We start from the raw sequence: 13,757 nt of genomic DNA on the forward strand, positions 1-13,757 counted from the left end.
CTCCCTATCCATCTTTTTCTTTTCTACCTAACACAACAAAGGAATCCAGCTCTTTAACTTTGGGAGGGATCCTGACCTGACGACTGGTCAGTACTTCAGTTGGAAGCAAGTGGTAAGAATTTTACCAAGAATTTCAGCAAGTGGTAAGAATTTTACCTTAAAACAAGCCCAGTTTGTAAAGTTTTAGTACTAGGAAGCATTTTATCTTTATATTTCTTGTAACCATCTCTGTCTTTAACGCTTTAATACTTGTACTCACTTAAAACATGTCTCTGTAGTTAAATAATTTTTTCTTCTTTAATCAAAATTAATCTGGTGTTGTGAACTGTGTGGGTAACTCATTTAAGGTGGCAAGGTACTGTTTATTGTTCCTTTATAGGGACTATCTGTCTATCAACTTACAGTTGTTATCTGAACTGTCCGGGAGAGGGCTGGACAGTGCAGTACAGAATACACATTTTGGGAGGAGTGTCTTGGGGTCACTCTGCATGTGGTAACCAAGGCTGGCAACCAAGGCTGGCAGAGTGTGATTGCAGCATGCTGGCAGGCTACAGTTATACACAGACATTCAGGATGTGACTTGCTAGCTGGAAGGCTGTTTGTGAGTAACCCAGGTGGGGGCTACAGCAGGAAGGCATTGTAAGGCATCCAAGATTGCAAGCAAGCGCCGACTGCCCCTCACTTGTCTGGATTGCACCCAAAAGGTCACTGGCAGTCTAACAAGTTAGCCTCACAGAGTGAAATCTTGGCCTCATTGAAATCAGTGGCAAAACTCTCATTGATTTCACTGGGGAGTTTTCACACACATTGGATTTCACACAAAGACTTTGCTCTAGGGAGAAGGTGGCTGAATAAAGAATTCATATGTCTGAAATCAGCTTTAGGCAACTGTCTCTGAGAGGGAAGACTCTCCTAAGTAGGGGAAACAGCCTCCATAACTACTGAGCAAGGGATCTTCCACAGCCTCTTCTGCTTTTAGATAACTTGGGCGTAATACCCTAAGAATGAAGCGTATAAAAATGTTTTCAAAATACAGGTCATTTGGGAGTTATTTTTATTGTCGCTTCCTGAAATTTTTGTCACACTTTGACCAGCTCCTAACATATTTCCACAAATCAATGCAACAGGCAACATTTTCAACATCCCTCTGAGAATTTCCTGAGGCAGAACACACAAATTAATGCCTGCACAGCAAGGGCGCTGTGTATTGCACATAACTGAGTCTGCTGTTGGCCTCCCTTCAATGATCTTTTGAAACCAGTTATAAGAAATAAGGAATCTAATGGATAGGAAAAGCTGGACCCTCCCCTCCCATATAGAACTATAAGTGAAACAACAACACAGGGAACTGTCAGTTGGCTCTTGAGGTGTCACACAAGCAAGTGAAGCGTTACCAGCGAACTCGTTCACTGAACCTAACTGACACAAACAACAAAAAACCAAAATTAGTCAAAGCATGTGCCTAGGGCAATCTATTGCTGTTTATTTATGTTTTTCTAAAGCGTCCTTCTCTTTAGGTTTCTCTGATGAGTTCTGTGCTACAAAAATCCTGCTGTAGCTATATTCTGAGGGCACAATCGATAACAATACAGTACATTTTTTTTAATCTTCCCCTGCGATTGCACAAACACTACTTTTCCCTCATGGCCCTTTCACTGCGTTTCTGTATTAGAAGCAAAAAAGATAATGGACTTTCTAAGGAATAAGTTTGGTGAATAGGAGGAGGAAATTTTTCTGCTGCCAACGTCGCATCTTCCTCTGCTTTATGATCTATTCCTTTTTCAGCTAAAAATCTTCAGAGGCTTATTAAAACATTTATATTTTCTCCCTTTGTTAGTCTCTCTCTTCTTTCCCTCAAAAGTCATCTCTTTTCATTTCTGCAGAATTTTTTTCATCTCCCTATTTATTTGATATCTCTTCTATAACCTTCCAGTCCACAACTCTTCATCAATTTTTTCTCTTGTAGTTTCCTACAAACTCTCTCACATCTCTCTCACATGCACTATATTTGCTATGTTTTTCCAAACAGCACAGAAGCCAATAACAGGACATATTGCCCAAATTGTGGTCTCAAGTCATGTTTACACTATGGGTGCTACAGCAGCGTACTTATGGCACTATAGGTATGCCATTGAAACATGGTAATGTAGAAGCAGACTACAGTGATAGAAGGGGTTTTTCCATTGCTGTGGGAACACCACCTCCCCAAGCAACAGTAGCTAGGCTGACAGAAGTATTCTTCTGTTGACCTAGTTGCATCTACACCATGGGTTAGGTCAGCATAGCTACAGCACTTGGGGGTGTGCATTTTTCATACCTCTGAGTGCTGTAGTTTTGTCAACCTAAGCCTATGGCTATGGCATGTAAAGACATACACTGCACGCCCCCGTAGCCTGGATATAAATAGCAGTGTAGACAGTGAGCCTCTGCTTAGGTAAGTGTGTACTCTATACAGCTCTCTGCACAGCAGTCCCTCACCTGTCTATACTTTTGTTCATAGATGCTGACTCCATGGGTGCTCCAGAGCTGGAGTACCCACAGAAAAAAACTAGCAGGTGCTTAGCACCCACCGGCAGCCAAGCTGCCCCCCTCCCACTAGCGCCTCCAGCCCGCCGGCAGCCCCTCTGATCAACTCCTCCCCCTCCCTCCCAGCGCCTCCTGCACACTGCAGATCAACTGTTCAGTGGCAGGCAGGAGGCGGTGGGAGGAAGGGGGAGGAGCAGGGAGAGGGCACGCTTGGAGGAGCGGGCAGGAAGAGGTGGGGGTGGGGGTTGGAGGAAGGGCTGGAGCAGGGGCAGTGGGGAGGTGTCAAGTATCCTCTTGGTAGAGAGGAAGTCAGCGCTTATGCTGCTGTTTTTAGCAGTGTAGTGTCCCACTGCTGGAGCCTTTCCCTGCCATAGAGAAAGGCTCCAGCAGCAGGGAAAGGATCTGGAAGCGGGGAGACAGCAGGGAAAGACTCTCGCTGCTCATGACTGCTATAGTCTTTCCCTTCTGTCTCACCCACTTGCCAGAGCCTTTTACTGCCGTATGTAACCACACTCCTCAGTGTTGATGCAGACTGCTTTTCATTGCAGCATGTAGCTCCAGATACCCTACACATTGCCACCAGTGTAGACAAGACCTCATTTAAATCTTAGGTTCCAAGATAAGTCCAGAGAAACTCCATGAATTTCTTCTACCAATTTCCATTTTACACTGGTGTAAATGAAACAGAATTTGCTTCCTTGAAGTGTAGCCACGGGGAGAATTTGGCCTAGTATATGTAGTGACATATTCACAGCATAAATCAATGATTATATTACCACATATAGTACAGAAAATTGTTTTTAAGCAATAAAAAAGCATTAACAGCTCCATAGGAGCAAGTTCAATGCCTTCTGTGAGTGCACATTAAGAGTAAAGCACAAATCTCATTTCAGTCCAAATGAGTTCATTGACATGATACCAGATCTGGCGGTGGAAGAATTTAGAAGAGTTTGGCCCTCTCTGTGCTAAGGAAATTATGATGTAAGTACATCAGTGCAAACATCCAGGGGCAGAGTTTCAGCTAGTGTAAATTATCATCACTCCATTCACCTCAATGGAATTTGACAATTTACACCAGTAGAGGATTGCCCACCAATGTTAATGTAGTGAATGCACCAACATAGAGCAGAGTTTACTTCTTACTCCACTGTTTGGATTAAGTTGCACTAGTGTAAGACCAGTTAAAAACATCTGTATTAGGGATTTACACCAATATTACCCCACTGTTAATTCACTTAATGGAGGTGCAGATTTAATATGGGTCCACTTAATTTGTGGTGGAAGTACCAGATATGAACTCTATCTTTCCCCTCCCCTTTATAAAAGGCATCCTGGGAGGGTGGGAGGTACGAGAGATAGTCTCAAGGGAAGATTTTACATAATACAACCTGAAAAGAATATCTGTAAATCCTCTGATTCCACTTAGGTTGTTTCATTTGGAAATCACTGTTTCTCATGCAGACTGCATGTCAATTACTGAAGGTATGTATCTGACTTTAGAATCTGCCTTATTTATTACACTTATTATGGCATGGATATGGAGGACACTAACCATAATAAGTGAAATCAGATTCTTTCACTGCTGCATTACAAATCTCATTGGAAGCAATGAATTTGCTTTATTTAGACCTATTCCACATTAATAGGTAGGGGACTATAGATTTTGTCATCCTTATAAACAAGAAAGACTTGTTAGTGATTTACCTCTGATGTTTATGGATTTCTTTTTAACGCATACAGTATAGGGCAAATTGTTTTTAGGCAATAAACAATAACTGTATTTTAGGATACAGAGATGTTAGTGCCATATTATATTCAGAATTCTGGTAAATGTCTCTGGTCTATTTTTCTTGTGCAGACATAAAAATACAAAGACAAACAATGCTCCAAGGCTACCTTTTTCCTTTCTCTCTCTCTCTCTCTATTCTGTGATCAGTGGTACTTACTAAAATGTGCTAAATATAAATATGCCACAAATGAATGTTTGCAATTATGCCAGTTGCTACCCTTCAAGGACTCAGTGAAAAGAGAGCGGGTTTTAATCTAAAGCAGCTTTACAAGCCAACAGAGCTAAAAGTTAATTAGACATTAATTCCATATTATGTGTAAATTATTTATGTTAAATCATGTGTAACTGTATAAATAATATACATTTAAACTGACTATTGTAAACATAAAATAATTAACAGTAAAGGGAAAATGTTATTCAGTAATAGAATCCTTTTGCCAAGTCCAATTTAATTTTCTCACTCATAAAGCTAAATGAGAATCTTACATTTGTACTTTATATGCAAGTCACAACAGTTCTGTTCATAACTATACACTCTCTCTCTCTTGCATATATTCAGGCTATTGCAAAATTCCCATTGTCTGAGGCTGTACAACAAAAAACATACATTACAGTCAGTTCAGTGTATTTTTTTTTCAAAATTCATGCAACTTAATTCTGTTAGAAAATGAACTGAGGTGTAAAGTAGGCAAAATTTAGGAACAAATCCTCAAGACTATCCTTGCTCGAGGTTCTCAGAGTCTAACCCAAATGCTGAAAATAGATGTCACACAACACTATTATATTTTGGTAACCATTCTTTTCTGATCAGGCTATTGATACTTGTATAATGCTGTATGAACAGCTTGTATTAAATACATTCTAATGAAGAGCCTGTGCCTAAGATGTGGATACCTGAGAACTCCTCTCACAAAACATTAATTGATTTTTTTTCATTCGTGTCTGGCAGCAACAAATACCAAGCAGCTTTCACTTTGTTAGTGTAGGTGTTGTTAATGCACTTTCCGCATCCATTTAAATGCAAATCCTCTTGCAAATAATCACTTGGAGGAGAAAAGAAAGAAATGTGTTCAGCTGAAGACAAAGCTGGAGGGATAATAGAAAGCATGAATAGAGTGCACTACAAAACAAGAACTTTGGATCTCCAAATGAAAAACACATAAACTATGGCATAGAAAAATTCTCAGTAGATTATTACAGTATAGTTGCATGTAAACATGATTCCCAAAAGGTGAAACAAAATGAATTAATTTTAATAATATAGCTATATATAGCGATATGAATGTGTTTGTGCGTGTGTAATACACTGCTGGTATTCATGTTGGACCCATAAACTGTACCCAAAATATTGGCTACATCAAACATTTGTTGTTACACAATTAATTGAAAGCTTTGGAATCATTTCACTCATTCGTATTACTGTATGGTTATATAATGCTTTGGGGGTGGCATTTTTCAGAAGAATAGGAAATGAACTGGGACTCAATAAACATAATTACACTTAAGAACAGCAACCCTGAGCCAACTCACTCTGGGGAGTTTTAGTACTATGCTCATGGCAAAATTTACACCCTTCTCAAGGCACATTTATGTAGAAAAACACTCTAGAAAGTAAAAACAAAACAAAAAAAAATGTTCCTGTCTCAGTATAATATGAAAAAAAGGAGCCCTACTGGCTCAGATGCTGAAATAAAATAGCCTATCTGACATGTAACGTGTTACCATGGTTATATAGAGCACTTTAATTTTGCTGTATTGCAAATTTCATGATTACCATTTGATAGTCCCAACATAAAAACAAAATTTGGAAGAATTATTCAAGACAGGCAATGGAAGATACACAATGCTATTTAGGCAGCATTATTCAGTATGCACACCAGTTTGTGGAGGCATCATGTTTCTTGAAGACAGTGATTGTCTGGGAATTGATTTCCTTGGCTACTCAGAAACCTGAGACCCAAAGAAAATTAATCAATGTATTTTGCAATGATATGCCTAGATTGTGCTTTGAGGGCTCAGCCATTCACTAGGAGCAGTGGGGAATTGCATCACCTCAAATGCAGCTTGAGGAGTGATTTTGCCTTTAAAATGGCATGAGTTGCTCTGCTATTATGCCTGCCCATTCCCTAGACCTTGGAGACTGTTTCTCCTGGCCCTTGTTATCTACAAATATCGTGTGGGCAAAACCATTACATCTCACATTTGCATAATTTGAAAAAAAAGGGTACAGATGCATGCAGATGTGCCAATGGGAGAGACAGAGGATGGAGAGAGATGTAAAGAAGGCATTGGCGAGAGAGAGAAATCTGGGGTGGGCAGGGAGCAGCTCTAATTTGTAGAAATGAAGAAAAGAGGAAGAAGTGATTCATTGTAGGAGGGGAGAAGCCAGAACTCATTTGAGTGAATGTGTGTGTGTTTGGGGGAGAGGAGTATAGCGAGAGTTGGTTGAGGGGGTTGTCACTCCTCCCTGCCAGGAGAGTGCAAGGGGCCCTCACACTCCCTAACACATGCATCTCTCTCTCTCTCTCTCTCTCTCATTGCCCTCTCCAGCCGCAGCATTTTACTCTGACCCACCCACGCATCCCCTGCTCCTGCTGGATTTCTAGGGAAGAAGCTAGCTCTTCACCTCTCCCAAGCCTGGCTGGATCGGAAGCTCTTCTCCCTCCCCACTCCTTCATAGACCTGAAGAGTGTGGTAGCACCAGTGGAAACTTCTTTCCTCTTCGCAGGCCTGGGACGGTAGGTACGAAACAGGCTTCTCGCCCTCCTCCAGGCCCTGGGGCTCCAGGGGTAGAGAGGGAGGGAGGGAGGAGCAGTGAAGACTCATCCATTTTTACACAAGAGGAAAGAGGAGTGGGAAAGAACCTAAGCAGCTCCTGGCTGATCCTGAAAAGCAGGCAATGAGATGGAGAGTTTCCCATAGCCTTACGGTTTCCCACCACAGGAGGATGTGGAAAAAAACCATATTCTATGGGGAACACCCATATAAGGTGACCACCTTTTCAAAAGGCAAAAGCAGGACACATGTAGGCACCCTGCTGCCCTCCATGGCCCGCCCCCCCTGCTCCACCTCTTCCCCTGCAGCCCCACCCCTGCTCCTCCTCTTCCCCACAGGGACCCACCCCCAGGCAGGCTGGAAGCTGGACCTGGGCCATCGTAAACGCACCCCAGGGAGCCTGCACTTTTGTGGGGAGCCCTAGATTCTCCACTTGCTCTGGGGGGGGGCCAGCGGGGCCCTGAGAGAAGCCCCCAGCCCATGTCCCTGCCCCCCGAGGCACGCCAGCCGGGCAGGTAAAGTGTCTGGGGATTTCCACAGTGGCCTGGGCTCTCTGGGCAGCTCTTCCTGCCCGGCTTCAGCTTCATGGCATGGAGGGGCTAAGGCCCACCTCAGTCCCCACCCCACCCCCACCAGGAAGAGACTGGCACTGCCCCTGAGCCTTGGGCAGTCACAGAGTGGTGCCACAGGGACGCCAGGACCAATGCTGTCCCAGAGTCATTCAGCCAGGGACTGGGACTTAAGCTTTACATTTCAAGACTGTCTTGCCCAGTCTGGGATGGGTGGTCACCCTACACCCATAGGCCTGCTCTTGTGTGGGGTGCACAAGGGGCAGTCACACTCTGGCCATGTTGGTAGTTATTTATTTTCATTCACATAGGTAGCAATAGTACCTCTTTTCACTTCCCGCCTCATCTTGTCTATTGCCTTGGCTTTTTGCTGTTCTTCTAGATCAGATGAGTAATAATAAACATAATTAGAGCTAAGCGAATAATTTGCAATGAATAATTTATCAGATTAATTTAGCCTCTTTCTGCTTGTGGAATATCTGTGAGCAGATCATGATTTCTTTTAATGTATTCATTATTCTAATTTATTCAAAAAATGTACACTGTGGAGTTTGCTGTGTGTATTCAATACTGAAAATTCCATCTGTATTGCCCAACTGTGAGCAGTCAGATAAATCACATGATATTGATTCTGTCCTCTGACTGGATGACCACTTGGGCACAAGTGAATACTTGCATGTGCTAATTAAAATTCAGTTTTGTTACAGGACTATGCCCACTGCCTATGTAGGAACCCTTACCTACTTTCTAAAGTCGGTTTAACAGTTTTGCCCCATCCACTGTGAACTGAAGCAGCCTGAATGATTTTAAACCACACTTTAAATTGCTTCAGGTAACACAGTTTTAGTCCTACTGTACACAAGGCCTCAAGTGAATTATAGACAGCTGACCTCTGTGCTAGCTGTGTGAAGTTAATCCAGTCACACACACACACACACACAAACAGCCCCAAACTATTTTACTGCCAGAACTCCAGCATTTTACTTCACATTCTGTAACAGCATATATCTACTGACTGATCTCACACGCGTGGGATTTGCAGCTTACAGCTGTATGGTGGCCTAAAAGGGACATCGTAAACAGCCGCAGTGTTATAGGGCAAAGGATATATGGTAAAGAAAGCGCACTAAAGAAAAAACAGGAAGGTTTGTCTAGGACCTGAACTTTCCCACACCCTCTGTAGCAATATTTTGACAGGTGTAGGAGGTGTGGTTTTCTGTTCTGACACAACCAAACAAGTTAAACAAATTCCTCCAACAAAAGTTTGCAAACAAATTGCCATTATCTCATTTTGGCTCAGGATGATTAAGAAAAGCAAGCGCTACCAGAATGCTTCTCTATTTCAGTCAATTGCTTCAGGTGTCTGAGAGCAGTATCAGTCAGAGAACTAGAAAAACCTAGTGATATTGGAACATAAATATCACACTTATGCAGCGCTCCACTGCTTCATTGCTTTACTTGGACCCTTTTCCAGTGACTTTATGTATTGGGTGAGCTTGGTGTGAGAATTCTTTAAAGAGACTGTTTGCCTACAGGCAGAAGGGAGACGTAGTCCAAACTCTCAGTTTCAATTAAACATTATTCTTTAATGGTCCTGGGTCTGGCCTGAACACCATAAACACGGCTTTATTTAATACTACTCGACTAATTACAGTTTCTTTTTTACATCAGGGTAACATTTTGAGTTGGCTGCTTTTAACTAGATTTTTATATTTTTAAAAATGAGCTAGCTGGCCCAGAAAATATGTGCCCCTCAGCTGTGATGTCAGTCAGATGATTTCCTTGTTCACTCTTGGAGTAATGGCATGTTTTAATCTTCTAGTCATCAGTTACTTAAATATCACCCTCTTGACTTTTTTTTGGCAAGTAAGTTTCCTTAAAATATATTAGCAGAATAAAAAATAACTATGGCTGCATATTTTTTTTCAATGGCAAATGTGTGTACTTCTTCCATCACAGCCCTGCCAATGGTGCCAGTAAAATTTCACAACCATAACCACTCATATTATCAAATTGCAGTTCACACTGTGTTACAGTTTCCTTTTCCTATGTTTTTATCCATTTTCTCCCCCATTTTTTCACTGATCCAGGGATGGTGTTAACACACATCAAAAGGGATATATTACAGTCTGTATTAACAGGTGGCAAATAGAGATGTGTGAGAGTAAAACAGACTATAGCTTTGGGGGGGGGGTGCTCACTGATATTAGCTGTGCTAACAGTTCTTGAGTTCCATTATGAGTCAGTGTTCTTGTGAATGCTGCTCTATGCGGAATCTATAGTTCAGCAGCTCATTTAGTTGTAAGTGCCTAAAATGACTTCCTCCTTTTCACATGGATGCTAAAATTAAAAAGTGGTTGTTGTAGTTCAAATGTAATTTTGCTTTCATCAGTTTCACCTACTCTCACCTTGAAGATTCTTGCAATACATGCACAGACTAAAATATTTCAAAGGGAAATCTTTCTTGCTGCTTTGAGTAGAACTTCGTCTCTCAACCACTAACTGTTCGCCCGTGCCCCAAGCACTTAGTGGCTTTCCTTGTGCGAACATGGCCCACAATTCACACAGAAACTTGAAGGATTATGAAATCAGTTTTGAGGCCATCTCTATGATACTATTTGCCGCCATTCTGTCTTTGTTAAATTGCATGAGCAAAAGAAGCAACTACTAGTATCATGACAAATAATAAATACACGCAAATTGAAATGTGAAAAGTAAGGGAGGGATTGAGAAACTCACAATACTTTTAAATATATCCATATTATACTGTACCTCTTATTTTACATCTTAGCCTTAAATACTGCAACACTGTTAATTTATATGCAGTGTTGTTATAGCCATGCTGGTCCCAGGATATGAGAGAGACAAAGCTGGTGAAGTAATATCTTTTATTCGACCAACTTCTGTTGGTAAGAGAGATAAGCTTTTGAGTTCACACAGAGCTCCTGAAGAAGAGATCTCTGCAAGCTAGAAAGCTTGTCCCTCGCACCAACAGAAGTTGGTCGAGGACGATATTACCACACCCACCTTCACACCCTATTAATTTGGCATACAAACGTTGCAAAAGGTTTTCTGTTATTCTTAGTTTGTGATGAGAGGAAATCATAGCTTCTCTTTAAACTAATAGCTAATTATGATGCAATTCATGAAGACAGAAGAGAATTGTATTAGTAGTTGTCTATTGTCTACAGGAATATAATAAGTTAACTCCACAATTATCTGGTAATTACATGGTAATGTTAGCATGAGTTGTCATGTAATTACCAGTGTAGTTACCCTGCTGTTAACATGAAATTATGTGCATTAGTTTACATTGGCCCATGGCACCATTGTACTCCTGTATCATTTTCAGGGGGAAAATGTCATAAGTAAATGTGTGGCTCTGAGAAGAATTCAAACCAAGATAAAGATCTTTATTCCTTTCATTTTCTAGGATTAAGCACAATCTAATTTAATTTGCTTTAGATCTTACCCTGGCCACACCCACCACAAACAGATCTACAGTTTGTGGTGGAAAGGTAATCTGGAAAAAAATGGAATATAGGTGTTGCTATTTTAGGTCCCGATCCTCCAATTAGATCAGTGTGGCCAGACCTTTGCATGTGCGTGCAATCCCATTGACTTCAGGGGAAATCTGCCTGGACAAAAGAATCTGCATGCATGGATCTGAATCAGATCCTTATATCAGGCTGTCACAGACCCAACTGAGTTCCCCCTTCTGGGTAGTCTCAGGCTATGTGCTTTAAGCTTATTGACTCTGTGCACAGTCCAGGCACTGCCTCTGGCTCTGGGTTTCTTCTGGGCACATTCTTGGAGTGTAGCTCCTCTGTCTAGCAACCCCTTCTGAGTGCTAAGACCCTATAGTCCAACTGGCTAGGTCTTGAAACTAGTGTCAGTTCCCCCCAGAATCATCAGTACTTTAAGCACCCTCTTCCTAGAGCCAACTTTGTGGGTACTCTGGTTTACAGTTTACTTCTCCAGGGATATGTGAAAGTTGAAGCACATAACACACACTTTGCAAAAGTTTCCAAAACCAAATCACTTTTTACTTTAGCCAGCAAGAGAAAGATACATATCTAGGCAAAACAATAAAAACTATTCCCTGACTCCATTTCCTCACCACTCTGGAGTGTTCTTCAGGATTTGGGTCAGTGTCTTTTCAGGATTCCAAATTCCATCTCCTGGAACTCTCTCCTTGTGGCTTCTCCTCTGGAACATGGAGTGTGCCCTTTCTCCCTTCCACTTAGCTGCTTTTGACATTTACTGGGCCCCCTCCTTCCAAAACCCTGTGTCTTTAACCCCCCGCTCTCACACCTCTACCTCTTGTTCTCCTGTTTGGGAATTTTCCACTCACTGTAGATAAACAATTCAACACAGTTTACCTTCTGGCTGAGGCTTTCTGCATCTCATACCAACTGTCCGGTCAGGGCACAGCCATTAAGGTTAACCACTTTTTTGTTTGTTCTGTAGCTTCTGCCCTATAGGATGGGTGATATGTGACCAGGCTGCACTATACATTGAGGCATTCAGTGATACAGCAATAGCACAAAATTGTCCAGCATTTGTAAGTTATACACAGACCAATTCTCCCAACTGTCACACAGACCCTCAGTCCATCTTGTCCAGTTCCCTGTGTCTGGCAGTTGCTACTATGTATACCTCAGAGGAAAGACAAAATCACTCATAATGCACCTCCGTAGTGTACAATGCTGTACATAGCAAAGATAAACATACCCACTAATGAATTTGTTTTCATAGCTTATGATCTACCCACTTGTGGTAAACCACACAGGAGACTAATACTTCAGATTAAACAATTTTCCTTCTAATATGCTGCACAGCAATAAAACCAACTAGTATTTTCAACATATTCACTCTATTATTTTAGTGATTATTCCATGTGTGCAATGACCTAGACATAGCATTTAGTACCTTTGCATTGACTTTCATCTTCCACTTAATTTTGTTCCTCTTTATTTTGGGTTTCCTTGACATTTACATGTCAAACTCTCAAACTGTACAGAATATTTTATCTAAAAAGATAAGTAGTGTTAACTTGTAAGTCAATAAGCCATTTTCTGATGGATGGGATAGGAAGCCTTTGGGTATGTCTACACTACGAAATTAGGTCCAATTTATAGAAGTCGTTTTTTTAGAAATAATTTTTATATAGTCGATTGTGTGTGTCCCCACACAAAATGCTCTAAGTGCTTTAAGTGCATTAACTCGGCGGAGTACCACAGTACCGAGGCTAGCGTGGACTTCCCGAGTGTTGCACTGTGGGTAGCTATCCCACAGTTCCTGCAGTCTCCGCCACCCATTGGAATTCTGGGTTGAGGTCCCAATGCCTGATGGGGCAAAAAACATTGCCGTGGTGGTTCTGGGTACATGTCGTCAGGCCCTCCCTTCCTCCTTCCGTGAAAGCAACAGCAGACAATCGTTTTGCGCCTTTTTTCCTGAGTTACCTGTGCAGTTGCCATACCACGGCAAGCATGGAGCCCGCTCAGCTCACTGTCACCGTATGTCTCCTGGGTGCTGGCAGACGGGGTACTGCATTGCCACACAGCAGCAGCAACCCATTGCCTTGTGGCAGCAGATGGTGCAATAGGCCTGAAAACCATCATCATCGTGTCCGAGGTGCTCCTGGCCGCCTCGGTAAGGTTGGTCAGGAGTGCCTGGGCAGACATGGGCGCAGGGACTAAATTAGGAGTGACTCGACCAGGTCATTCTCTTTAGTCCTGCCGGCAGTCCTATTGCACCATCTTATGGTGAGCAGGCAGGAGATGAGGATGGCTAGCAGTCCTATTGCACCGTCTGCTGCCAGCCAAAGATGTAAAAGATAGATGGAGTGGATCAAAACAAGAAATAGACCAGATTTGTTTTGTATTCATTTGCTCCCCCTCCCTCCCTCCGTGAAATCAACGGCTGACAATCGTTTTGGTGAGATCTGTCAGGGGCACCTTGAAAACTTTAATGGAGATTCAGTCCTGCTTGAAATACCAGAGGGAGGGGTAGGTTAGTGGGTTGAGCATTGGCCTGCTAAACCCAGGCTTTTGAGTTCAATCCTTGAGGGGGCCATTCTGTGTGACAGTTGTTTT

The sequence above is a fragment of the Lepidochelys kempii genome, chromosome 5 (genome assembly GCF_965140285.1).
Source record: "Lepidochelys kempii isolate rLepKem1 chromosome 5, rLepKem1.hap1, whole genome shotgun sequence".
Lineage (NCBI taxonomy): Eukaryota > Metazoa > Chordata > Testudines > Cheloniidae > Lepidochelys > Lepidochelys kempii.